Source organism: Marmota monax, unplaced genomic scaffold (assembly GCF_021218885.2).
Source record: "Marmota monax isolate L192 unplaced genomic scaffold, Marmota_monax_Labrador192_F-V1.1 WCK01_AAM20220418_F8-fsc00621, whole genome shotgun sequence".
Classification (NCBI taxonomy): Eukaryota; Metazoa; Chordata; class Mammalia; order Rodentia; family Sciuridae; genus Marmota; species Marmota monax.
This window is the reverse complement of record NW_026694818.1, coordinates 205,437-231,428: the sequence shown is the minus strand read 5'-3', so window position 1 is coordinate 231,428 and position 25,992 is coordinate 205,437. Positions and strand designations below refer to the sequence as shown.

Here is a 25,992-nt window from a genome sequence, read left to right as displayed (position 1 = left end):
TATAAGAGAAACAGAAATCAAAAATTGTGTTTTTATGCATTAGCAACAAATATGTGGACACCAAAACTTAAAAATATAAAATAGTAAAACAACAACAACAAAAACAAAAACAAAATTTACACATGCTGTTGGGGGGGGGACACAAATACGTAGATATAAGACTGAAAAAACATGTATGAGATCTCTAGGTTGGAAACTACAAAATACTGATGAAAGAAACCAAAGAAGATATAAGTAAACAGAGATGTGTACCATGTTCGTGGATTAAGAGAGTCAAAGTAGTAAGAATGTCAGTTCTTCCCAAATTGATACACAGATTTGACATAATTTCCATCAAAATTCTAGAAAAAAAAATTTAGTAAATATATATAAGATTATTCTAAAATATATATGGAAAGCAAAAGAACTAGAATAGTTAAAAACAATTTTGACAAAGAATGAAGTGGGAGGAATCAGTTTGCCCAGTTTTAAGTCTTTTTGATAGCTACAGTAAGGTTAAAAGCAAAATGATAGACACACATATTAATGTAACTGAATGGAGAACTTACACAAGTATATCCAACTGATTTTGGATAAAGGTACAAAAACAATATAATGGAGGAATGATAGTGTTTGTTAACAAAAGAGGCTAAGGGGGCTGGGGATGTGGCTCAAGCGGTAGCGCGCTCTCCTGGCATGCGTGCGGCCCGGGTTCGATCCTCAGCACCACATACAAAACAAAGATGTTGTGTCCGCCGAAAACTAAAAAAATGAATACTAAAAATTCTCTCTCTCTCTCCCCCCCTCACTCTATCTTTAAAAAAAAAAAAAAAAAAAAAAAAGAGAAATGCAATAATCGCATGGGGGAAGTTACACTTTACTAGGGAATGTGCCACAGAGTGATTCCACGAGGGCTTAGATTAGGAAAGGCCCTTAGTGATAAGGTGAGAGTTCGTACAGTCTGTACTAAGTGGAAGGAGGAAGGAAAGTAAACTCAATACAAAACAAACAAATAAAATAAAAAACCGTTAATTAAAAAAAAAAAAGAGGCTAAGGAAATTGGATGGCTATAGATATTAAAATAAACTTCTACTTAAATCACACTGAACACAAAAATTAACTTGAAATCAATTTCAGACTTAAATGCAGGTCTTATGCAAAAATTTTAGATAAAAACATAGGAAAGCCAGGTGTGGTGGTATACACCCGTAATCCCTGTGATTCAAGAGGTTGAGGCAGGAGTATTGCAAATTTGAGGTCAGCCTCAGCAATTTAGCAAGGACCTAAGAAACTTCGCAAGACCCTCTCTAAAAAATAAAAAATATAAAGGGCTGGGGATGTAACTCAGTGGTGAAGTGCTCTGGGTTCACTCCTTAATAACCTGTCCCCACCCTCCTCCCCACCCCCACCTCCCCCCCCCAAAAAAAACAAGAAAAGTTTCATGATCTAGTATGAGGCAAAGAGCTCTTAGACTTGAGACCAAAAGTGTGATCCATAAAAGGAAAACATGACAAATTAGACTTCATCAAAATTAAAAATCTTTGCTCTGTGAAGGACCCTGTTAACAGGATGAAAAGAAAGATAAGTTATAGACTGAGGAAAATATTTACAAACAACATACCTGAAAATAGACTATAATCTAAAAATATTTTTAATACTCTCTTAATGGTAAAATGAAACAATCCCATCAAAAAGTGAGAAAAAGAAGTGGAGAGAGATTTCACTTAAGAGAACGGACAGATGGCTAAGCACATGCATAGATGTTCAATATCATGAGCCATTAGAGAAATGCAAATATCACTACACAGCTATCAAAATGGCTAAAATAAAAAATAATACAGAATAATTCCAAATAATGTATATAGATACTTCCCTTCAATGTGATGGAGTTTAAGCCCTAGCCCCCGTGAGTGTGGGTGTGCTGGGGACTGATCTGGAAGGATTAGGTATGGAAGGGGTGTGGGGACAGGCAGAAAGGGGACTTGACAGTGGAGAGGCCTGGCAAACACTCCCTCTTGCAGGTGATCAAGGTTGACATGATCAGTCATGTTGATTTTGTGTTCCTTTGATATGATGTGGTGGGAGTGGCACCTCAACCTTCGTGAATCCTTCTCAAATCCACAAACCCAGTTAATCATGAGAAAAACATCAAACAAATCCAAAACCAAATCCACTACTGTAGTTAATCCTCCCCAAATCCACTACCCTAGTTAATCATGAGAAAAGCATCAAACAAATCCAAATTGAGAGATACCCTACCAAATACCTGGCCATCACTCTTCAAGACTGTCAAGGTTAACATACAAGGAAAGTCTGAGAAACTAGCACAGACTACAAAAAGCTAAGGAGGCATGACCAAAGAAAGTAGGGCGGCACCCTGTATGGGATCCTAGAAGATCAAAAGGACATTAGAAGCAAATTAGTGAAATCTAAATAAACCTTGGGGCTTATTTAATAGTAATGTGCCTTGGTTTTAATAAAAAGCAGCACACAAACATAAGATGTCAACAAAGGAGAAAAGTGGGCAAGCTGCTATGAGTGAATGCTGTGGACTGGGTAGCTCACAAGCAAGTGACATTTATTTCTCAAAGTTCTGGATGCTGGAAAGAAAAAGGGAAGCGGGAGGGAGGGGAGAAGCGGGTAGGGAAGGGGAGAGAAAGAGAAAACTCTGAATCCTTTTTTTTTTAAAATGAGGTCTTCTTCCTCTTAGATGAGGTTAGTGCCTTTTTTTTTTTTTTTTTGAGAGAGAGGGAGAATTTTAATATTTATTTTTTAGTTTTCGGCGGACACAACATCTTTGTTTGTATGTGGTGCTGAGGATTGAACCCGGGCCGCACGCATGCCAGGCGAGCGTGCTACCGCTTGAGCCACATCCCCAGCCCAAACTCTGAATCCTTTAAAAAAAAATTTGTTTTTAGATGTACATGGACACAATATCTTTATTTTTATGTGGTGCTGAGGATCGAACCCAGCACCTCAAAAGTGCACGGCAAGAGCTCTACCACTGAGCCCCAGCTCCAGCCCTGTTATCTTTTCTTATAAGAATGCTAACCGCATCGGAGGACCCCACCTTCATGAACCCATCTAAACCTAATTATCTCCCAAAGACCCCACGTCTAAATGCCATCACATTGGGAGTTAGGGATCCAGCATATGAATTTAAAGGGGACACAATTCATCCCACAGCTGAATTGGTACAGTCAACCACAGGGATAGATGGAGCTCTCTGTTGTACCTTTTCAACCGTTCCATACATCTAAAACTACTTCGAATTTAAAATTGTTTAAAAATGATTTGTAGCTGGGCTCAGTGGAGCATGCCTGTAATCCCAACTACTGAGGAGGCTGTTTGTGGCTAACCAAGGGCAACTTGGACCCTATCTCAAAATAAAAAAATTTAAAAAGGGCTGGGCCTGTAGCTCCGTAATAGAGCACTTGCCTTGCAAGCACAAGATCCTGGTTCAGTCTCTCTGGTTCTACAAAAATAAATAAATAAACAAGTAGAAAGATGGCAACACCAAATGCTGGTGAAGATGCAGAGCAACTAGATTGTGCATACGTTTCTGGCAGAAATGTAAAATGGTACAACCACTCGGAAAAGCAGTTGGGAAGTTTCTTAAAAAATTAAGCCTGCGACCATTTTAAGACCCGATGATTGCACTGCTGGATATTTACTCCAGAAAAAAGAGAAACTACATTCACATGAAATCTGTGGGGAAATGTTTATAGCAGCTTTATTTATATTAGCCACAGCTGGAAATAACCTTCCTTCCTCCCTTCCTCCGTCCCTCTCTCCCTTCTTTCTTTCTATCTGTCTTTTTCTGGTTTGGCTATATCAAGGTGATATTGATGTCTTTTGATAAGTGAATGATGGTATAGTCAACATCATGGAATACTACTCAGAAACAAAGATGAACTACGTATCTGAAGTGATCTGGCTCAACCTCCAAAGAAAGGAGGAAAAAAAGCCGATCCCAAGGGATTACACACTATATGATGCCCTTCATGGGAACATTTTTGAAATGACAAAATCATAAATGTGGAGAAGAGATTAGAGGTTGCAAGGGGTTAACAACGGGAAAGTTGGGGGAGAGGGGTAGATGCGGATATAAAAGGGGAATGTGAAGGATATTCCTGGGGATGGAAAGGTCTAGATCTATGTCAATATTCTGATTATGACATTGTACCATAACATTGAAAGGTGTTACCCCTGGGGTGAACTGGATAAAGGGTGTGTAGGACCTTTCTGTATTATTTCTTAAAATTGTGTGTGAATCTACAGTTTTCTCAAAACAAAAGCTTAAATTGCAAAAAAGTCAGAAGTCCCAAACTAAGCCACAGTGCAATCAAATCACAGATGACAGAAGGTTTCTTAAGCAGTTGTATTAGTCAGGATTCTCTGGAGGAATAAAGTGTGTATATATATATATATATATATATATATATATATATATATATATATATATAGAGAGAGAGAGAGAGAGAGAGGGGGGGGGGGCAGGATTATTAAAAAGAATTTATTAGATTGGCTTACATAGTCAGGAGCTGGATAACCCCACAATGGCCACCTGCAGGCTGAAGAGATGGAGGAATTAGTACCCTTTCAGTCCAAGAAGCTGGAGCCTCAAAACAAGAAGGAGCGGTGGTGCAGCCCCAGTTTGGGACCAAAGAAACTCTCTGGAGAGCCATTGGTCAGAGTCCACTTTGGAAGAGCGAAGGAGCTGGAGTCTGACGTCCTCAGGTGATTGCAGCAGAAGAAGCCGCTCAAGAAGAATTGAGCTTTTGTCCACTCTTGCTTCCTCATTCTTCCACATTTTTGTTCCATTCAGGTCCCCAACCTATTCGACTATCTCTTACATTTAGGGTGGGTTTCCTCTTCAGTTTGCTGGTCCACGTGTCAATCATTCCTAGAAACACCCTCCTTGACATAGTCAGAAGTCTCTTAATCTTAGTCATCTCTTAATCCAATCAAGTTGACAGTTCAGAATAACCATCACAGCTGTCAAATGGCATCCCAGAGATCTGAATGTCTGTATTTGTTCTCAAGTCTCTCCCCTGCAAAATGGGGGGAAACCCATCAAATTTGAAAACTTAGAAACCAGGAAATAATTACAGGTGCAAAAATGCACAGACAACAAAACAGATGGAAGAGACAAACAGGGTATGAAGGTAACAGTAAGGCAGTGACACTGATAAGCACTTGGTCATGTCTTCTTTGAAGCTGTCACTCTCTGACACTGGCCGCTGTCATTGTTAAAAACAGTTCAAAACCACATTTTTGAGCCCCTAGTGTGTAAAAACAAATAATACTTAGGGGATGGCATTGCATACAGTGTACAAACAAAAAAAAATTCTACACTTTGTAAACCTGCTATCAGAACAGATTTTGTTTTTATGAAACCAGTAAATATGATGAGAGGCAGCATGATAATACAGAACATATTCCACACATCAAATCAACCATTATAGCTTAGCCTATCCTACCTTAAACATGCTCAGAGCACTTAGACTAGCCTACAATTGGACAAAATCACCTAATGTAAGTATATCTCACAATAAAGTGTTAACCATCTTTTGCAATTTATGGAATACAAACTGAAAATTGTAAACAGAAAGGTTGTGTGGATATACTTCTGCACCACGTAAAGGTAAAAAACTGTTGTCAAGCTATCAAATCAGGGACCATCTGTGTGGTGGTGAGCACAGCTTTGGGGGTCAGCCAGAGCCAGGATTGAGTAAATCTCTGCTGCTTGGTGACTGAGTGACCTTAGGCATGTAACCCAATCTTTATCATTGACTCAGTTTCATAATCTGTAGACTAGAGACAATTATGCCCATCTGGTAGGATTTGTGTCAGATTAAGTGTAATAACGGATATGAAACAACAGGTTATGTGCCTGGCCCAGAATCAAGTTTTAATAAATTCCCATTTTTCAATATGGTTGAAGTGTATACAAGTTGATTTTCTTGTAAGGTGCCTGAATGAAATTTGAAGGACATCCAAGAAGAGTCTAAAAATGCACTTAGTGGGGGTGGTGGCTCAGAGATAGAGCGCTCACCTAGCATGTGCAAAGTCCTGGGTTCCATCCTCAGAACCACATAAAAATAAATAAACAAAATAAATGTATTGTGTACAAATAAAAAATAAGTATTAAAAAATGCGCTTAGTTGCATCAGTCCACTACCTTGGCATATTCTAATAGTGTACTAAGCTGTGTGAAGAACAGGTCACATTTTATTTAAGAGGTTCTGGCATGTTTACTATAAAACCAATATTATTTTCTTAGCATCAAGTCCCAAGTGACATGGCATCATTTTTAAAAGAGTGGTCAGCATCTTCTCATTCATTGGGTCTGAAGGAATCATGACTGATCCAAAAATATCTCAACTGTGGGTTCAGTAGATTTTGTTTCTGATACATTCATCTTGAACATTTTTTTTTCTATAAAATGGTTCAAATAGTTCTTTTATTCAGCTTTTTCACTGCCATGACTAAAAGACCTGAAAAGAACAGTTAGAAGAAGAAAAATTTCTTCTAGGGCTCATGGTTTCAGAGGTCTCAGTCCATAGACAACCAGCTCCATTCCTTGGGGCCCAAGGTGAAATAAACATCATAGTAGAAGTGTGTGGTGGAGCAAAGCAGCTGAGAACATGGCACCCAGGAAGGAGAGAGAGAGAGAGAGAGAGAGAGAGAGATACCCTCATAGACAAAATATAAACCCCAAGGACATGCCCCCAATGAGCCCCCTCCTCCAGCAACACCTTATCTGTCTGTAGTTAGGATATTATAACTCAGTCATTCGACCTCTAAGCTTTTTTGCAAGGTCTCACAGATAAGCTTTTGGGGGGACCTCTAATCTAAACCATAACAGTGTGGTTTAAAACACTCCATCTTAAAAAAATACAGGGCACTTTCAGCATTAGAAAGAATAATAAGTACAAATGATTGAAATACTTCAAATATTCTACAAAAAAAACACATCAGTTCAGATAATATACTTGGAATAAATATAACTAACAAAGAATTTACAACCAGAATATACAAGAAGACAAACAATATATAAGAAGACAAACAAGCTGGGCATGGTGGCACATACCTGTAATCTCAGTGACTTGGCAGGCTGAGGCAGGAGGATTGAGTTTTGAGGCCAACCTGGGCAACATAGTGAGATCCTGTCTCAAAATAGATAGATAGAAAGATAGATACATAGATAGGTAGATAAATAGATAGATAGATAGATAGATAGATGGAGTTGCAGATGTAGTTCAGTAGTAGATAAACCCTGGGTTCAATCCTCAGGATGGTTTAAAAAAAATGACTTCCTGTTTTCTAGTCTTATAGGTAGGAAGCTTGAAAGACACCACTCCATTAGAACAAGTAAAAGTTCAACAGAAAAACCAACAACTCTTTCTTAGATCTGTGGAGGAAGTCAGGTCACAGGGTAAATGGTCACCCTTCAAAATAGAGAGGCTAACAGATGAATAGTCGGATACAAAGAATCATAACTTAACTGTGGATTATGAAGCCCACAACCAGAATCTTCTGCAGGAACCAATACTAGAGCAGGGAAACTTGAACTGGGTTTGACAAATTGTTGGAGGCTGGAGGCTGAGACAACGCTCAGAGTGAAAAACTCCAGGGAAAACAGTAACAAGGGAAGCCTCCCACTTCTGTTTTGCCTCCCATACCTGGACCTGGTTCTCACAGTGACTATTGTAGAAAAATCCCCTCCTTCTCTGGCAGAGAAAAGGGAAAAGAACTATTCTGAAGTACACTAACCAGAGCAATTTGTTGTTCTTGATAAGGTCTGCTCTCAGGAGATACCACGATCAAACTTAATGACGTTTTATCAGAGCCTAACTGATCTGGAAGGAGGGAAATATCCTACTCCAGTCCCCTCTAGCATCTTATATGAGAAGGAAAACATCAACTACAGCCCACTCTAGCCAATTAGTTCCACCTAAGAGAAGGACAGGACTGAGCGGGACTCATGAAGCTCACAGTGCAGAAGCACATTGTTCACCAAAAGACTAAGACGTCATCACAGGACTATGGGATGCTTCCCATGCGCCCCCCCCCACCCTGCTTCTTACCACCACATACTAAAGGCCTTTATACAACAATTTATTTTTCCTAGTACATCATGCCTAGCTATCAAGGAAAAAAGTTATAAGAGATACTAAAAGGCAGATGACAATTTGAAGAGACAGAGCAAGCATCACAACCAGATTCGGATGTCAGAAATGTTGGAATTATCAGATTGGAAATGTAAAGTAACTCTGCTAAATTTTCTAAGGGTTCTAATGGATAAAGTAGACAGTGTGCAAGAACAGTGAGATGGAAATTCTAAGAAATAACCAAAAAGAAATGCTAGAGAATTTTTTTTTAAAAATGACTAACACTGTAACAGAAATGAAGAATGACATTAATAAGCTTATTGGAACTTGGACACAGCTGAGGAAAGAATTTCTGAGCTTAACGATATCTCAAAAGAAAACTCCAAACCTGAAAAGCATACAAAAACAGATTGAAAAATAAAGTCCCAGAACAGAATATCTAAGAACTTTGGGTTGACTATAAAATTGCAACCTACATGTAATGGAACACCAGAAAGAGAGAAAGATGCAGAAGCATATTTGAAACAATAATGACAGAATTTCTCCAAATTAACGTGAGATACCAAACCAAAGCTTCTGGAGGTTTAGAGAAAACAAACTAGGTTAAACACCCAAAAACAAAACAAAAATTATGACTAAGCATACAGTATTCAAACTATAAAAAAATGAAAGGTGAAGAAAAACATTGAAAGAGGTCAGAGGAAAAAGCAACTTACTTATAGAGAAGTGAACATAATAATTAATCCAGCTTTTTTTCATTCAAGGAAGAAAAAAGTGAGTGAATATTTATATTTTTAAGGCAGGGGGAAATCAACAATTGTGAATTCTGTACCCTGTGAAATTATCCTTCAAAAGTGAAGAAGAAATAAAGAGTTTCTCAGTAAAACAAAAATTGAATTTGTTTGCCAGTAGATCTACCTTGCAAGAAATGATAGAAATTCTAAGAAGAAAACTAACAGATCAGAAACTTAAATCAACATAAAGAAAGGAAGACAATCAGAGAAGGAATAAGCTAAGGTAAAATAGCATTTTTCTTATTTGACCTAATAGACCTATTATTGGTTCAAAATAATAATAGCAAAATAGTATTCAATTATATAAAATATAAGTATATATAATATTTATAGATAAATTAAACAGTAGTAATAATACAAGGAATGGGAGAGGGAGGAATGAGGATTGATTTTTAATTAAAAGGCACTTCTACTACCAGTGAAGCAGCATAATGTTATTTGAAAGAGGACTTGAATTAGTTGTGAACATATATTGCAAACTCTAGAGAAACCAACCATAAGGAGGAAGAAAAGAAGCTGGGCATAGTGGCACACACCTGTAATCCCAGCAGCTCTGGGGCTGAGGCAGGAGGATCACAAATTCAAGGCCAGTCTGGAAAATTTAATAGAGAACCTGTCTCAAAATAAAAAACAAAAAGGGGTGGGGATGTAGCACAGGTTTAAGCACTCTGTTTTTTTTTTTAAATGTCTGACAATGTATTAAGAAAGGAGAGAAGATGTAATTATACAAGACAACAAAAAGCAGAAAACAAGTGGGAGATAAAAATAAGAGGAACACAGACCACAAGTAGACATACTCTGATTTGCTGTACCTACAAAAAAATAGAAAATAATAACAAATATCATAGATGTTAATCCAAATATATCAAAAATCAGCTCGAGCACTAATGGTTTAAATTCACCAATTGAAAGGGAGAGATTGTCAGAGTGGATATGTTGTCTACAAGCACCTTACTTCATATACTCAGAAAAGGAGTGGGGATGATCTAATGAAAATAAAAGGGAGACCAGTGGGGTAGAGGAAGAGGACCAGGGGGGAGGAAAGACAAGAGGAAAAGGAGAGGTATTAGGAAATAAAACTGACTAAATTATATTGTCCTATTTTGTACATATATGAATACATAACAACAAATCTCACTATCATGTATACTTTTAATGTACCAATCAAAATTTTTGAAAAATAAAGACACAAAGAGATTAGAAGTAAATGCATGGAGAACGATATAACATGTTAACACTAATCAAAGAAAGTAGGGAAGGCTATATTTAATTTTAGACTTCAGAGCAAGAAAAGTTTCAGAGAAACAGAGGGATATTACATAATGATAAAGGGTTCACTTATCCAAGAAGTAATAATAATCCCTAACGTGTATGTGCCTAACAACAGAACATCAAAATACATGGGGCTTCTAGAGACAAAAGACTACCTTACTTAATAGCAGAATAGAAATTCTTCTCAAGCCCACATAGAATATTCATCAGGGTAGACCACATTCTGGACCACAGAATACCCTGGCACACTTAAAAGACAGAAATTATACAATGTCTATCCTCAGACTGCAATGGAATTTAACTAGAAATCAACAACAGAAAGATAGCTGAAAAAAATCCAAAATACTTGGAGATTAAGTGACACACTTAAATAACACATTGGTCAAAGATGAAATATCAAGACAAATTTTAAAATATTTGAACTAAATGAAAATAAAAATACAACTTACCAAAATTTATGGGCTGCAGCATAAACGGTGCTTAGGGGAAATTTATGTGAATGCATATTTAGAAAAGAAAAAAAACTAGAAATAATCTAATCACCTTAGGAAATTGGAAAGAGAAGACCAAATTAATCCAAAGTAAGCAGGAAAAGACAGAAAAGAAATATTAATGCAGAAATCAATGAACATAAAACAGTGAATCAATAGGGAAAATTAGTGAAACCCTAGACTAGATCTTTGAAAAGATCAATAAAACCAACAAGCCTCTAGCTGGGCTAATTAACAGGGGGAGGAAGAAGCATGTCTCAATTTACTTATATCAGAAATGAAATAAAGGACATTAAGAAGCTAATAAAGGAATATTATGAACAACTCTATGTTCACAGATTTGATAACTTAGATGAATGGATCAATGTCTTGAAAGACACAACCTACTAACACACTCAAAAGAAGGAATAGATCATCTGACTAGGTGCAGATTTATCGAAGAAATGGAATCAATGTTTATTACTTTTAAACAGAAGTGCCAAGCCCAAATGAGTTCTTTGGTGAATTCCACCAAACATTTAAGGAAGAAATTATACCAATTCTCTACAATCTCTTTCAGAAGATAGAAGCACAAGGACAATTCCTTTTCTATAAGGCCAGCCTTAATCTAATACCAAAGCTGGATGAAGATATTATAAGAAGAGAAATCTATAGACCAACATCTATCATGAACATAGGTGCAAAAAAGAAGAATGGGAAATTATTCTCCATTTATGTAAGATGTATCAAAGTGCATTCTACTGTCATGCATAACTAAATAAAAAAATTCCCAATAAAATACTAGCAAATTGAATTCAAACATGTATAAAAAGAATTATGCAATTCAGCCAAGTTTCATTTATCTTATGATGACCCAACATTATCTTATGATGACCCAACATTCAAAGAACAATGAAATCCATCATATCAAGAAGGTAAAAAGAAAAACTACATGATCATATCAGTTGATGCAAAGGCAGAATTTTTAAAAATCTATTATCCATTTATTATAAAAACTCTAACAAGCTAGGAATATAGAAGAACTTAATCAACTTGATAAAAGAACATCTATAGCAGGGCACAGTGGTGCAAGCCTGTAATCCTAGCAGCTCAGGAGGCTCAGGAAGGAAGATTGTGAGTTCAAAGCCAGCCAATTTAGCGAGGCTCTAGGCAACTTAGCAACACCCTGTCTCTAAATAAAATATTTTTTAAAATGGCTGGGAATGTGGTTCAGTGGTTAAGTACCCCTGGGCTCAACTCCCAGTACTACCCCCCCCACACACACACACAAAAAAGAATATCTACATCTAACGTTATATTTAATCATGATAAACTATGATATTTCCCACTAAGATCAAGAAGACAAGAATATCCTCTTTCACTGCTCCTTTTGGACATCATATTGGACGTCCTAGCTAATGCAAAAAGATCAGGAAAGAAAATAAAATGTATATTGGTTGAGAAGAAAAATATAAAACTGTCTTTGCAATTCCATAGGATTGCCTGTGTAGAAATCTGAAAGAATCAACAAAGGCCAGACATGGTGGCACATACCTGTAATGCCAGTGACTCTGGAGGCTGAGGCAGAATGATATAAGTTCAAGGCCAGCCTCAGCAACTTAGGGAGACCTCATCTCAAAATAAAGGAGGATAGGGAATATAACTCAGCATCTGGGATCATTTTCTAGTAGTCATATATATGTGTGTGTATGCATATTAAAAAATGAAAAAATAAAATCAACAAAATGTTCCAAAATTAATAAGCAATTATAGCAAGGTTGCAGGATATAAGGTTAATATGCAAAAGTCAGCTAATTTTTTATGTACTAGCTATGGACAAATCAAATTTGAAATGAAAAACATAATACAATTTAATTAGCATCTAAAAATGAATAAATATAAATCTTACAAAATATGTATAAGACATGAAGGAATCAACAAAACTCTGATGATACAAATCAAAGAAGAGATAAATAAATGGGGTGATATTCCATGTTTATGGACAGGAAAATTTAATATTGTTAAATGTCAGTTCTTCTCAACTATACTTTCAGTGCGATCCCAATCAAAATCTGAGCAAGCTAGTTTGTGGATATTGGCAAACATCTGATATGGAGTTCAGTAGAGAAGCAAAAGACCCAGAATAACTAGTGCAATGTTGAAGGAGAAAAACAAAGTTGCTGATATTACCTGATTTCAAGACTTACTATAAAGCTAGAGTAATGAAGACAATGAAGAATTGGCAAAAGAAGAGATAAATAGAATAATGGAGGGAGAAGAGAGAAACCAAAGATAGATCCACATCAATATAGTCATCTGATATTTGATAAGTGGGAAAAGACAATATAATGGGGAAAAGATATTCTTTTTAAACAAATGATGCAGGATCAATAGGATGTACACATGCCAAATAAATAAACAGATAAATAATGATCTAGACTCAGAACTTACAAAATTTAGCTCAAGATTTATTATAAAACCATAAAAGGCAAAACTATAAAATTCATAGAAGATTACATAGAAGAAAAAATCTAGTTGATCTTGGGTTTGGCAATGATGATTTAGATATAATGTGAAAGGCACAATCCACAGAAGAATTGATAAGTTGAACTTTGTTAAAATTAGAAAATTTTGTCCTGTGAAAGATATTGCCAAGAGAATGAAAAGATAAATCTCAAACTAGGGGAGAAAATATTTGTAAAAGGCATATTTGATAAAGAAAACTTCTATCCAAAACATACAGAGACCCATGACATCATGTTGTATACCTAACATTTATTTTAAATTGTATTTTAAATAACAAAATATATAAAAAAAATACTCTTAAAACTAAACAATAAGAAAAAAACCTGAATAAAAAATAGGCAAAAGATCTTAAGATATCCTATCAAAAAAGACCTGCAGATGGCAAATAAGCTCATGAAAAGCTGTTTGACATCATATGTCATCAGGGAACTGCAAATTAAAACAAAAAAGTGAGGTGACATTATATACCATTCTAATATGGCCCAAACCAGAACACTGTCACATCAAATGCTGGTGAGGATGTGGTGCCACGAGAACTCTCGTCCATTGCTAGTGGGAATGAAAAATATTACAGCTGTTTTGGAAGACAGCTTGGCAGTATCTTACAAAGCTAAATATTTGTACGTTATCATCCACTAACCACGCTCCTTGATATTTACCCAAACGAGCTGAAAACTATGCCCACACCAAAACCTTCACGCAAATATTTATAGCAGCTTTGTTCTTACTTGGTGAAACTTGGGAACATAATACCATTTACATTAGCATCTAAAAATGAATAAATACAAATCTTACAAAATGTATATAAGACATGTCCTTCAGTAGGTGAAATGGATCAATAAACTAGATGATGGAATCGTATTCAGTGCGCAAAAGAAATGAAGGATCAAGTCATGAAAATCCATGGAGGAAACTTAAATACATATTACTAAATGGAAGGAACCAATCTAAAAGCCCGTATGCTGTATAATTCCAACTATATGACATCCTAGAGATGGCAAAACAACAGGATTTGCCAGGGGGTGAGAAGGGAAGAATAGGCAGATCATAGAAGACTGTAGGGAACTGCTGTGTATGAAACTATAATGGTGGATACATGCCATCATACAACACTAAGAGCGAGCCCCAAGGTAAACTATCAACTTTGAGGGATAATGATATGCCAAGTGAGTTCCAGTTCAAAGAAATGTTCCACTCTTCTGGGGACATTGACAAGGGGAGAAGCAACATTGGGGTGGAAGCCAGGGGGATATGAGATATCTCTGTTCTTCCCTCTCGGTTTGCTCTGAGCCTAAAATTGACAGACATACAAAAAAAGAGGTATGAATGGCTAATGAGTCCATGAAAGGATACCCGTTAGTCATCAGGAAGTACATGTTAAAACCACAAAGAGATACCTTTTCACACCTCTGAGGTGGCTATAATTAAAAAGAGCTGTGGAACCACTGGAACTCATATGTTGCTGGTGGGAACGCAAAAGTACAACTGCTTTGAAAGTGGTGGGCACTTCCTTATGAAGTTGAACATTCACCTACCATTCAACTCAGAAATTCTACTTGTAGGTATTTACTCAAGGTTAATGAAAACACTTGTCCTCACAAAGACTTGTACCCCAACATTCACAACAGCTTTATTTGTAATAGCCCCCAAACTAAAAACATCCCTAGTACTTATTAACAGATGAATAAACAAGTTTCGGTTTGTAAACTTGTTTGTAAAGTGAAATACACCACAGTAATGAAAAGAAAAAAAAAACTGTTAATGCATGTAACAACATAGAGGAATCTAGAAAACATCATGCCGGGTGAACCAGCCAGACACAAAGAGTATATACTATGTATGTAACTGTCCTTGTATGGATTTCTAGAACAGGCAAATCAATAAAGAGAGGAAGGAGATTCATGGGTTCCTGGGAATGGAAATGGAAGGGGTGATTATGAAGAGAAATGAGAAAACTTTTAGAGTGATGGAAATGTTCTGTATTTTGGCTGTGTTCGTGGTTACATAGTAGGCTATCTGTTGGTGAATGTGTACAATGCATTTTATGTAAACTATAAATAAAGTTAACCTAAAAAATATGACTGCAGCTAGACATGGTGGTGCATACCTATAATCTCACTACTTGGGAGGCTGAGGCAGGAAAATCTCAAGTTGGAGGCCAATCTGGGCAACTTAATAAGACCCTGTCTCAAAATAAAATAAAAAGGGTCTGGGATGTAGCTCAGTAGTAGAGCACCCCTGGCTTCAGTCCCCAGAACCAAAAAAAATGTATGAATAAAACGAAACACCACCAACAAAAAATTCCTGAGTCCATAATTCCTCAAAACAAAGCAACAAATAATTCTCATTGAACACCTTTGGAAACTACTAGGGGACAAATGCATTCTTCTGAAGATGTATGAAGTATTTATCCTGCTTTTCCAAGGATATTCAAAGAATTGAGAGAAAGTCCCATCTTGTAGAAGAACCCAACTGATACATGGAGGAGGAATGGCATTTGGTAAAGTCTAATGCCCTCATCAATGGATTGTGAAGCCATTAATTGAAAGACTGATGGGAAACATCATCCCTCATGGGTCTGGTTGACAGTCCCTTAATCCACCAGTAAAACCTCATGTCACTAAGTATGGGACAAGGAACTTGAAACTAATCTGGGTTCTACCTCATAAATTTGCAAAACCATTCTTGATAAAATGAATGAAAGCTGTGTAAAGAAAGGGTAATTCTAGGACTAGGAAAGGGAAAATACAAGATGACCCTGGAGCATCTTTGAGCTCTGGGCAGTATGAGAAGGGAAAGGAAGATGGAGAAAGTCAAAAGGATATAGATGCTAAGCAGAAAGAGCCATTGGCCAAAGCTGGAACAATCTGAGGTAATAAATGAATAAATAAATGATTTGATTCTAATCCAAAGAATGAAAGAAATATCCATGAGTCAATACTAAGCATAAGGAGTTGAACTGTGTCCCTTCAAAATTCATGTCCACTGGAACCTCAGAATGTGACCTTATTTAGAAATAGCATCTTTGCAGATGTAATCTGTTAAGGATCTTGAGATGAAATCTTCCTGAATTTAGGGTGAGCCCTAAACTTAATGACTGGTGTCCTTATAAGAAGAGAGCACAATGGGCCCGGTGGCGCACATCTGTAATACCAGCGGCTCAGGAGGCTGAGGTAGAAGGATAGTGAGTTCAAAGCCATCCTTAGCAAAGGCGAGGTGCTAAGCAACTCAGTGAGACCCTGTCTCTAGATAAAATACAAAATAGGGCTGGGGATGTGCTCAGTGGTCGAATGTCCCTGAGGTCAATCCCTAGTATCCCCCACCCCCAAAAAAGAGAAGAGCGCTTAGAGGACAGAGACATGTGAAGCAGGCAGTATGAGGATGGAGGTAAGATTGAGTGATAGATCCATCTGACATTGAATAACTGTGGAGTTTAGTGAATAGTACTATGCCCATGTTAGGTTCTTAGTTTTAACTAACATGCCGTGGTTATGTGAGGGCTGCTGGGTGAGAGAGATTTGGAAACTCTCTTTACTATCTCTGGAACATTTTGGTAAATCTAAAATCATCCCCCAATAAAGGTTCGATTTTAAAAACCTACAGTGCGTAAAAGACCTAGAAGCCAGTCAGCATTTTCTCTACCTCTACTTTCCACCTTGTGGTTTTATTTCCTTTCTCTGAAATGGAAGAGAATCTTGACTCAAACTCTGTGCCTCCTCCCCCCTCCCTTAACCTCCTTCCCAAACTAATAAATAAATTTTTAAAGTAGGAAAGTGGGGAAATAAGCAAACAATAAATGAATCAATGTATGAGTGCACAGACAGACAACTTGCAGAGAATGGGGACATCCAGCAGTTTGGTGGGAACAATTAGAAAGTGTAAATATTTAGCCCTCACAGCTTGCCCACCACAATGGCCGCAGCCACACAAGCACAGTGTTTCAAAATGAAAGTTAAATATTTATTCTGGCTCCCTGGTCCCTCATCCACCAGAGCTCCTTGCACAGCTGGGTTTCTAATGGAGCCAAGGTTTCTTCTATTGGCCTTCTGACTTCCCATTCCACATGTGCTATAGGTAAACAAGCCACTGGCTTCCACTCCGTCTGATTGGCACTCCAGAAAGCAAAGCACGGTCTGAGGACAGGCGACACGTCTAATCTACTCTTGCATATCCTCAGGAGGTTGTTGTGAGGCTCAGATGCACTAGATAAGGTATGTGAGTACCCTTTGTAAACCTGCAAACACTACAGTATTGTTGCTCTAACTCACCCTGTGCCTTGGTCCCCCTAGACTATAATGCTCTCCTTGCCACTAGCCCAGCATGCTTCCAGGAGAACTTCACAGGCATCTCCTAACACATATCAAGTTGCCCTGATTGGATTTCTCAGCCCCTGCAGGCCTTGGCTCTGTATCTTGAACCACTCCATCCTTATGACTTTGGGCTCAGCCCTATACGTATTCATTCATTCAGAAATAATAGTAAAAATAATAAACTACATGCCATCTGGGCTAGATATGAGAATACAGAGATAGCTTAGACGTGATCCCTAACTTTAAAGGGCATACTTCACTCCTGGTTGTTCATTTGATTTACTTCTGATCTAATTTGGGGTGTTCTAGTATAACTTGTCTTCTCTTCTCTAATCCTGGGCTTTTTCCCTAGCTTGGCTCACTCCGAGCACCCAGCTGGAACTGATTCCCCAGTTTGACTTTGGGATCTCTGCCTATTGGTCCATCCCCAGCATGGTGGAGAAAAGACCAGGTAATTTCAATATTTACCCCCTTGTCCACTGTAACCCTGGGGATTCTGATGTCTGGCAATGCTGTCTGCCCACCTGCCAGGACAGGAAGTTGGTTGCTGTGTTTCTCTCTCCCTGTTGGTACTTTCTGTCCACCTAGTGGGACAGCCTACTGTTTTGCCTTAGGTTTCCTCACCAGTTGCTCCAGAGTTGCTCAGGACCCAGCTTTACCTCTGGTGTGCAGCAGCTTAGTTCCAGCTCTGCAGACCTTTATCTCTTTGGCATTCAGACTAATCACTCCTGCAGGACGGCAGAGAGCAGGTAGCTCCATTTTCCATACAAAGGTTATGGTCTTTCTTCTGTATTCCACGATGTGAAGAAGGTTGGGAAGCCCGCCTGGCTGAGCCAACACCTTAGAGAGAATTCCAGGGTAGACTCTGGGGAGAGGAGCTGTACTAGCCCAGCTGGAGAGAGAACCAGGAGCCACATGTTATAGACATTTCCCTCACTGGATTTCCCAGAGACGCTAACTTCAAGACAGTGCAGAACCAAGGGGACCATAAGACAGAGAAGGGAGTCCAGCGACATCACCAAACAAGGAAATTGGGTGGGTGGTGATGGCTGACTCTCTAACCCAGATGTGAGAGACCAGAAAGTGAAAGTAGGGGCAAGGTGAATTTATGTATGCACCTGACAGACGTTGCTGTCCCTGACTGATTTCCACCTGATACCAGGAGCACTGATTGCAATTTAAAAGGTCTGCTGTGGGTCCCAGAAATCTGCCACCATCAGGCCACAGGTTACTACTTGGGCCTAGAATCAGAAGTGTTCTTTCTCTTCCCTGTCACCTCTTCAAATCCCACTCATTCTTTGAGATCCACCTTAAGAGTGATATCCTGGTGTTACTTGCTCCTTCTCTGAACTCCTACTACCACTTTGATTCCCAGCATGCACTTTGGCAAGGGATTACTGATGTATAGCATCATGCAGATCCACAGCCTTGTCTTGCACCTGGAAATGAGGTGCCTCCCCTTAGGCCTTTCAGCATCTAGAATTTTCCAGGCTTAGTAAAATTTCATGAAATGAAGACACTAATCAAGTTATATTGACATTCTCAATGGCCCAGATGGTTCACCTAACCTGGGTGTTGCCCATCTGGCTTCACGTAAATAAACAAATGTCTGTGAGTGGGAAGACTTTCCTAACGTGTGTCAACTGGTGGAGACCAAACCTACTACCAGTGTGACCTGCATGCCATGTAGCTTTCCAAAAGAAACAGCAAACACTGGTAAGCCAGTAGCTCTCAACCCTGGATTCCCACTGGGAATCAATTATCTGAGGAGCTCTTAATAGCTATGTTCTGATTTGATCAATTCAAGATGAGAGCTAAATGCCAGTGTGTTATAAAAACTCTCTGGGTGATTCTTATAGACAGTCAAGGCTGAGAACTTAGTTTCATATTTATTTGAAATTTTAGGTGCTTTTCACATTCTAGTGCCCAGTTCCATCTGTGAAGTGAGAGAAATTTTTGTGGGGGTGGAGTATAGGGGGATTGAACTCAGGGGCATTAGACCACTGAGCCACATCCCTAGCCCTATTTTGTATTTTATTAGAGATGGGTCTCACTGAGTTGCTTAGCACCACGCTTTTGCTGAGGCTGACTTTGAACTCGCAATCCTCCTGCCTCTGCCTCCCAAGTCACTGGAATTACAGGTGTGAGCCACTGAGCCTGGCCGTTGGAGACATTTCCCTATTTTATGGAAATAATAAAAGTACAAATAAACTTTGCTATCTAAACACAAGCACTTAATAGAGTCAGTAAATTGGGGGATAATACTTGACTATCTAAATTCTCCCTATTTGCTACCTGATATGCAGAAACCAGCGAGATTAACATAATGAGACTCTTTTCTATGCAAATTTACCTTTCAACCTCTTGTTGCACTCAAGGAACAAATAAATTGAAATAGCACACTATCATAAGCAATACTTATGGGGCTGGGGTTGTAGCTCAGCAGTAGAGCACTTGCCTCTCATACTTGAGGCACTGGGTTCGATCCTCAGCACCACATTAAAAAAAAGTAAATAAAATAAAGATATATATAAAAGGTGAAACTTATGGAGGTGATTAAGTTGGTAATAAACCAGAATAAATGACCATCTAGATGGACAAGGGCACCTGGCCTCAGGGATCTTATACTATCCCCCACCCCCGCCTGCAATAGTCAGGCCAAGCAAAATGGAAGCAGTCTGGGCTAAAGGTGTAATCAAACCTTAGTGCCCAATTTCTTTCTCTTTCTTTCTGTACTAGGGAGTAAATCAGAGGTGCTCTACCATTGAGCTACATCCCTAGTCCTTTTTACTTTTTATCTTGAGACAGGGTCTCACTGCACTGCTGAGGCTGGCCTTGAACTTGTAAGTCTCCAGAGTATCTGGGATTACAGGGGTGCACCACCACGCCCAACTGCCCAGCCTCTCCGGGAGATGTTTTCTCTTGCCGTTTTTGAGAACATCATGTCTCCTGGGGTACCTAATACTTTGAAAATTTTCCTCATCTGATTCCATTGAGGTATGCAGCTTGCCTGTGGATGGAGAAACAGGTGCAGCTGGTTTCTTCTTGTCAAAAATATTTGGGAGTTCTGGAAGTGTAGCTCAATGATAGAATGCTTGCCTAGCATGCTTCAGGCCCTGGGTTCAATCCTAAAAACTGCAGAAACTTTAAATGTTTGGGGTGTAAGGAGAAGGAAATAGAGAGGAGATGGTGAACAGGAGATGGTACTAAGCACTGTCCAAAAGTCCAAAGAGAAAGCTCAAGTCAGGAAACCAAGAATGAGCTCTCTTGAATCTAGAAGCACCATTCTCCTGTCTCTGTGCTCCACACCCTTGGTTCATTCCCATGGCCTCCTCCCTGGTGTGGATGATCTCTACAACATTCATCTGCACCATTATCTTCCCACTCTCTCTAGTCTTACCCTTGACTTTTATGTACTTTCGGATGTACGTAGGGTTACTCATAACTTGAACTTTTCAGTCACTCACCTCTCCCCTCATGGGCTTATGATAAAGACAATGTAGGAAGTGGCTTCAGAAGTCATCTCCTTTGTGTCCTACCTTCATGCAATACTCTCAAAAAACCAAGCCATGAAAAGACTAGTCCTTCTGTGAGATCCCCTACTGGAGATCCTCTGGCCTGACACCTCACCCCGTCTCCTCCTTTGATTCTTCCACTGAACATTGACCCCTCAATTTCTGGCCTTTCCTAAGTTTGCAATTTCTGACTCGCTCCTGTCTTCCCTTTCCTCTGGCCTCCTTCCTGCTGCAAATTTAAGAAAGCTGTCTCTGAGTTATATCCCTCCAAATTATTTCCCAGGCCCTTCATCTGTTGGCCCACAAAGGAGGATCGATAAGAGAGTTCAAGAAAGCCGAAAGCCAGGAGCATTCCCCATGCTGGGTTGAGGAAAGGTTGAAGCAGACCAGGCACAAACCCTTCAGCTCCTTGTCAGCAGCCTTTGATCTGCGTGGCAGCTAACACGAAAGTAGAATTTGGCCCTCCAACCATACAGGATGAGACTTGACAAGGAAATCAGTTTCTCTGACAATTTCAAAAGCTCCGACACTTTCGTCACTTGGCACTTGGCCATGGGGAATGGTGCTGTGGACACATACATTCCCCCCACCCCACCCCGAGAAAGATTTTCCCAGGAAGAACTGACAGTTCAAGTGCAGGCAAGTCCTTGAGGAATGAAGGACAAGCTCTTCCCTGCCCTTCACTGAAGACAGGTGTTGTAGGAACCAGCAGGACTTTGATTGGGTGGCTGAAAGAACTTCCTACCTGTCTCAGTTGAAAGGCACTAGGAGGGTTAGCCAGGGAGTTTGAAGAAAACTGTTTCCTGAAGTCTGAAGATTAAGCATGTCTGCTACTGGTCTTGCAAGGCTTAAGCCAAAGATGCAGGAGCCTGGCTTTGGAGTGTTGTTCCCTAGTTGCAAGGTTGCCTGTAATTCGGGTATACATTGTTCGGCTTACCTCGTTAGTTCTTACATAAGGAAACCAAAATAAATTAGGTTTGCCCTTTTGTTACAGCTCCATTCTACCCTTCAGCCTCCTGAGTGCTCTTGCCAACTGACTTCCCCTGTAAACTGCCTTCTCACTTGTTTTGTTCAGAATGACAAGTAACTAAGAATCTGAGCTTGTGGTTGGTTCAGGACTGGTACTTAGCAACGACACTGGGTGACATCTTGAGCAATCCTGATTTAAAGTGTGACAACCTTTCTGGCCTGGGAGGATTCCTGTTAGACTAGGAGGCTGCACTAAATGACCTCAGAGTTCCCTACTGACAGCCAGAGTCTATGACATTCTTCTTTGGTGATAGGCTTCCAGGGTCGTTAAGACCAAGAGGATTGTGGAAGCTTGGCCAGACAGGCAGCACTAATTATTTCCCCCAAAGGGGGCTGAGTCTAAAGCTAAGGGTTTTGGGAAAATGAGAAATTTAGACACAATCTTGGGGGATAGTAGAGGATAGGAAAGGTAGCAGAATACAACAGTCACTAGTATGGCAATATGTAAAAACGTGGATGTGTAACCGATGTGATTCTGCAATGTATATACGGGGTAAAAATGGGAGTTCATAACCCACTTGAATCAAATGTATGAAATATGATATGTCAAGAGCTTTGTAATGTTTTGAACAACCAATTTTATATATAATATATATATATATATATATATATATATACACACACACACACACACACACACACATTAAAAAAAATAGACACAATCTTCTCCCTGAACAAGATCTGAGCAGCAAATGAAGTACGAGACCCATATGAGGCAAACAGCACACAAGTGTCTTCCAAGACATTAGTTGAACTCTAAATCAGAATGTGGAACTGCAGACGTTCTGTCAAAGCAGCCCACACACTGAGGAAAGAGCAAGGATGGATGAGGGGAGGGGCTGGGGTGTACTTAGGCGCAGAGTACTTGCCTAGCATGTGCAAGGCCCTGAGTTCTCACCTCAGCACTGGAAAAAAAAAAGATGAAAAAATGGACTCTGAAATCCATCTGGTCAGTGGACCTGCAGTCAGGATGTTGAAATCTAACACAGAAGCGCCTGCATTAATGAAAGAGGGAATGACTATTGCAAATCAGATTTTCCAGAAAGCAGACTATATGATGAAGATCCATGAGAGGGAACTGTTTTGAAAGTGCTCTAGGTATTGATGCCAGTGGGGTAAGGGAAGAAAGAGGAACAAGCAGAGGGTGAAGCTGGACCACTCCTCAGCCCCCTTGTAATAGCATCGTCCCACATGCAGTCTTCATGTCCTTGCATCTGCAGTCATTGTGTACAGGCTGGGAAGGTGGCATGTCTAAGGATGAAGATCCACAGTTCCAGAGAAGGCAGGAACTAAGTGCTGTCAGCTGCAGTCCTGGTGGGTGAAGGAAATAAATTATTCTACCCCAAAGGATGATCTGAGCACACAGCACAGCATCCACTACACTTACTGACCAGATATTTCTGAGCTCAGCTGGATCTTGCTCTCAGGGCTGGTCTTGGGAAAATGGGTAAAGCTAGCAGAATTTTCCCAGGGTAACCCCCACATTCCTTCCCACCATCCTTTACATCCCTTCTCTCTACTCGCATATAAGATCGACAGGATCTCTGTGTGAATCCACACTAAGCATTCAGAGCTCATTATGTTGCCTTCTCCTAAAGTGATATTTTCAAGATGGCCTCTCAGGCTAAATTCAAAGGAAGGGAACAGTAATAGTGCAATTTCAACCGGTGTTCAAAGAATTCTGTGAAGGAGTGTGGTGGTGCACTTCTGTAATGCCAGCTACTTGAGAGGCTAAGGCAGAAGGATCTCAAGTTCAAAGTCAGCCTGGGCAACTTAACAAGGTCTTATCTAAAATAAATAAATAAACAAATAAATACGTAAATAAATAGAGCTGGGGATGAGCTCAGTGGTACAGCACCCCTGGGTTCAAACTCCAGTGCTGAAAAGGAGGGGAGGGGTCCTTGTCTGGGTCTATAAAAAAACAGATTGCTAAAGAAAAATCAGCCAGAATTTTAGGGATTGGACATAGCTCAGTGGTAGAGCACATGTTTAACATGTGCAAGGTTCTGGATTTGATCCCGAGCAACAATAATAACAGCAACAACAACAACAGCAAAATCTCTCTCTCTCTCTCTCTCTCTCTCTCTCTCTCTCTCTCTCTCACACACACACACACACACACACACACACACACACAGACACACACACACACAATCTTTCCCCTCAAAGGCATGTTGTTTTGGGGGATTTTATTTACCCAGAAGACATGTTCCCTAAACTTTGAGTGGGATCCAAAGCTGGCAAAAGTTTGCCCTGCTGGGTAAGCTCCCAAGCAGAGCAGTGACAGGCTGTATGTAGATGCTTGGCAGATGTGTAGTTTGGGCTGCCTGAGGGTGTAGACTGGCGCTTCTGAACTCCCTTGAACACCATAATCATCCTACTTAGCAGCCGCAGCGGCAGCGCTCCACCGCCACCATCATAACCACAGCATTAGCCAAGGGAGGTCTTCCTTAATTAAAGCAACTATCTTTCCTTTCCATCAGCGCCATTAGAATTTAATGAACCCAGGCCACTTCTTTTAAGACTTCAAAATTATAGCTGATCTCAACGTTCACGTGCTAGAAAGGAAAAGAAAAAGAAAAAAAAAAAGCCATCGCCCATTCTGAAAGCTTGAGAGGTGGCAGGGCTAGGCAGGAATGCAAACAAGTGGGGTTGCCAGGTGTGGCATTGTTGCATGCTCTGTTCATAATCCCAGTAACTTGGGAGGCTGAGGCAAGAGGATCACAAGTTCAAGGGCAGCCGGGACAACTCAGTGAGAACCTATCTCAAAAGAAAAAAAGGAAAACAACTGGGATGTAGTTCAGTGGTAGAGCATCCCCGGGTTCAATCCCCAATACTGCAATAAATAAATAAATAAGAATATTAAGCCTTTTCACCAAGATGGCGCCGAAAGCTAAGAAGGAAGCGCCTGCCCCTCCCAAAGCTGAAGCCAAAGCCAAAGCCAAAGCTTTGAAGGCCAAGAAGACAGTGTTGAAGAGTGTCCACAGTCATAAAAAGAAGAAGATCCACATGTCATCTACCTTCCGGCAACCCATGACATTGCAGCTCCGGAGGCAGCCCAAATATCCTTGGAAGAGCACCCCCAGGAGAAATAAGCTTGACCACCAAGCCATCATCAAATTCCCTCTGACCACTGAGTCGGCCGTGAAGAAGATTGAAGACAACAACACACTTGTGTTTATTGTGGATGTCAAGGCCAACAAACACCAGATCAAACAAACTGCAAAGAAGCTTTATGACATTGATGTGGCCAAGGTTAACACCCTGATCAGGCCTGATGGAGACTGGCTCCTGATTATGATTCTTTGGACGTTGCCAACAAAATTGGGATCATCTAAACAGAGTCCAGCTGTCTAAGTCTAAATATACTTTTTTTTCCAACATAAAAAAAAAGAATTTTAAAAAGATGGATTGCTGTTCCATGATGTATGAAATGACCTGGGAAAAAATGGTGGCTCCTAAATGAATGGAGGAAAAGTGACCCCTCCTCCTAAGGGTTTTAAGAAAGCATGGGAAATTCTCACTTCCCTGGCATAGGGGTAAGGGACATTAATCAATTAGTGAGTTAACAAGCATTGGTTTTTGGTACCAGGGATTGAACCCAGGAGCGCTTAACCACTGAGCCACATCCCCAGCCCTGTTTTTCATTCTTTATTTTGAGACAAGATCTCACTGAGTTGCTTAGGGCCTCACTAAGTTGCTGAGGCTGGCTTTGAACTTGCCATCCTCCTGTCTCAGCTTCTGGAGCCACTGGGATTGCAGGCATGCACCACTGCTCCTGTCAAGTTAATGAACATTTTACTTCTGCAATACCACATTGTACCAGGCACTGTGTTGGAGCTGCAGAGGGCTTGATGAGGAGGGCAATACAAGAGGAGGAAACACAAGTCCCAATCTCAAGAAGCACACAATCTACTTCAAATTACACTTCAGGTCTGCACAACAGAACAACAGCTCATAACACAAGAAAGCTCATGTTA

General features: G+C 39.8%; 1 pseudogene; it reads left to right on the top strand.

Moving 5' to 3' along the window:
- Positions 1-24,892: 24,892 nt before the first annotated feature.
- Positions 24,893-25,350, top strand: LOC124080137 (large ribosomal subunit protein uL23-like; annotated as a pseudogene).
- Positions 25,351-25,992: the final 642 nt, after the last annotated feature.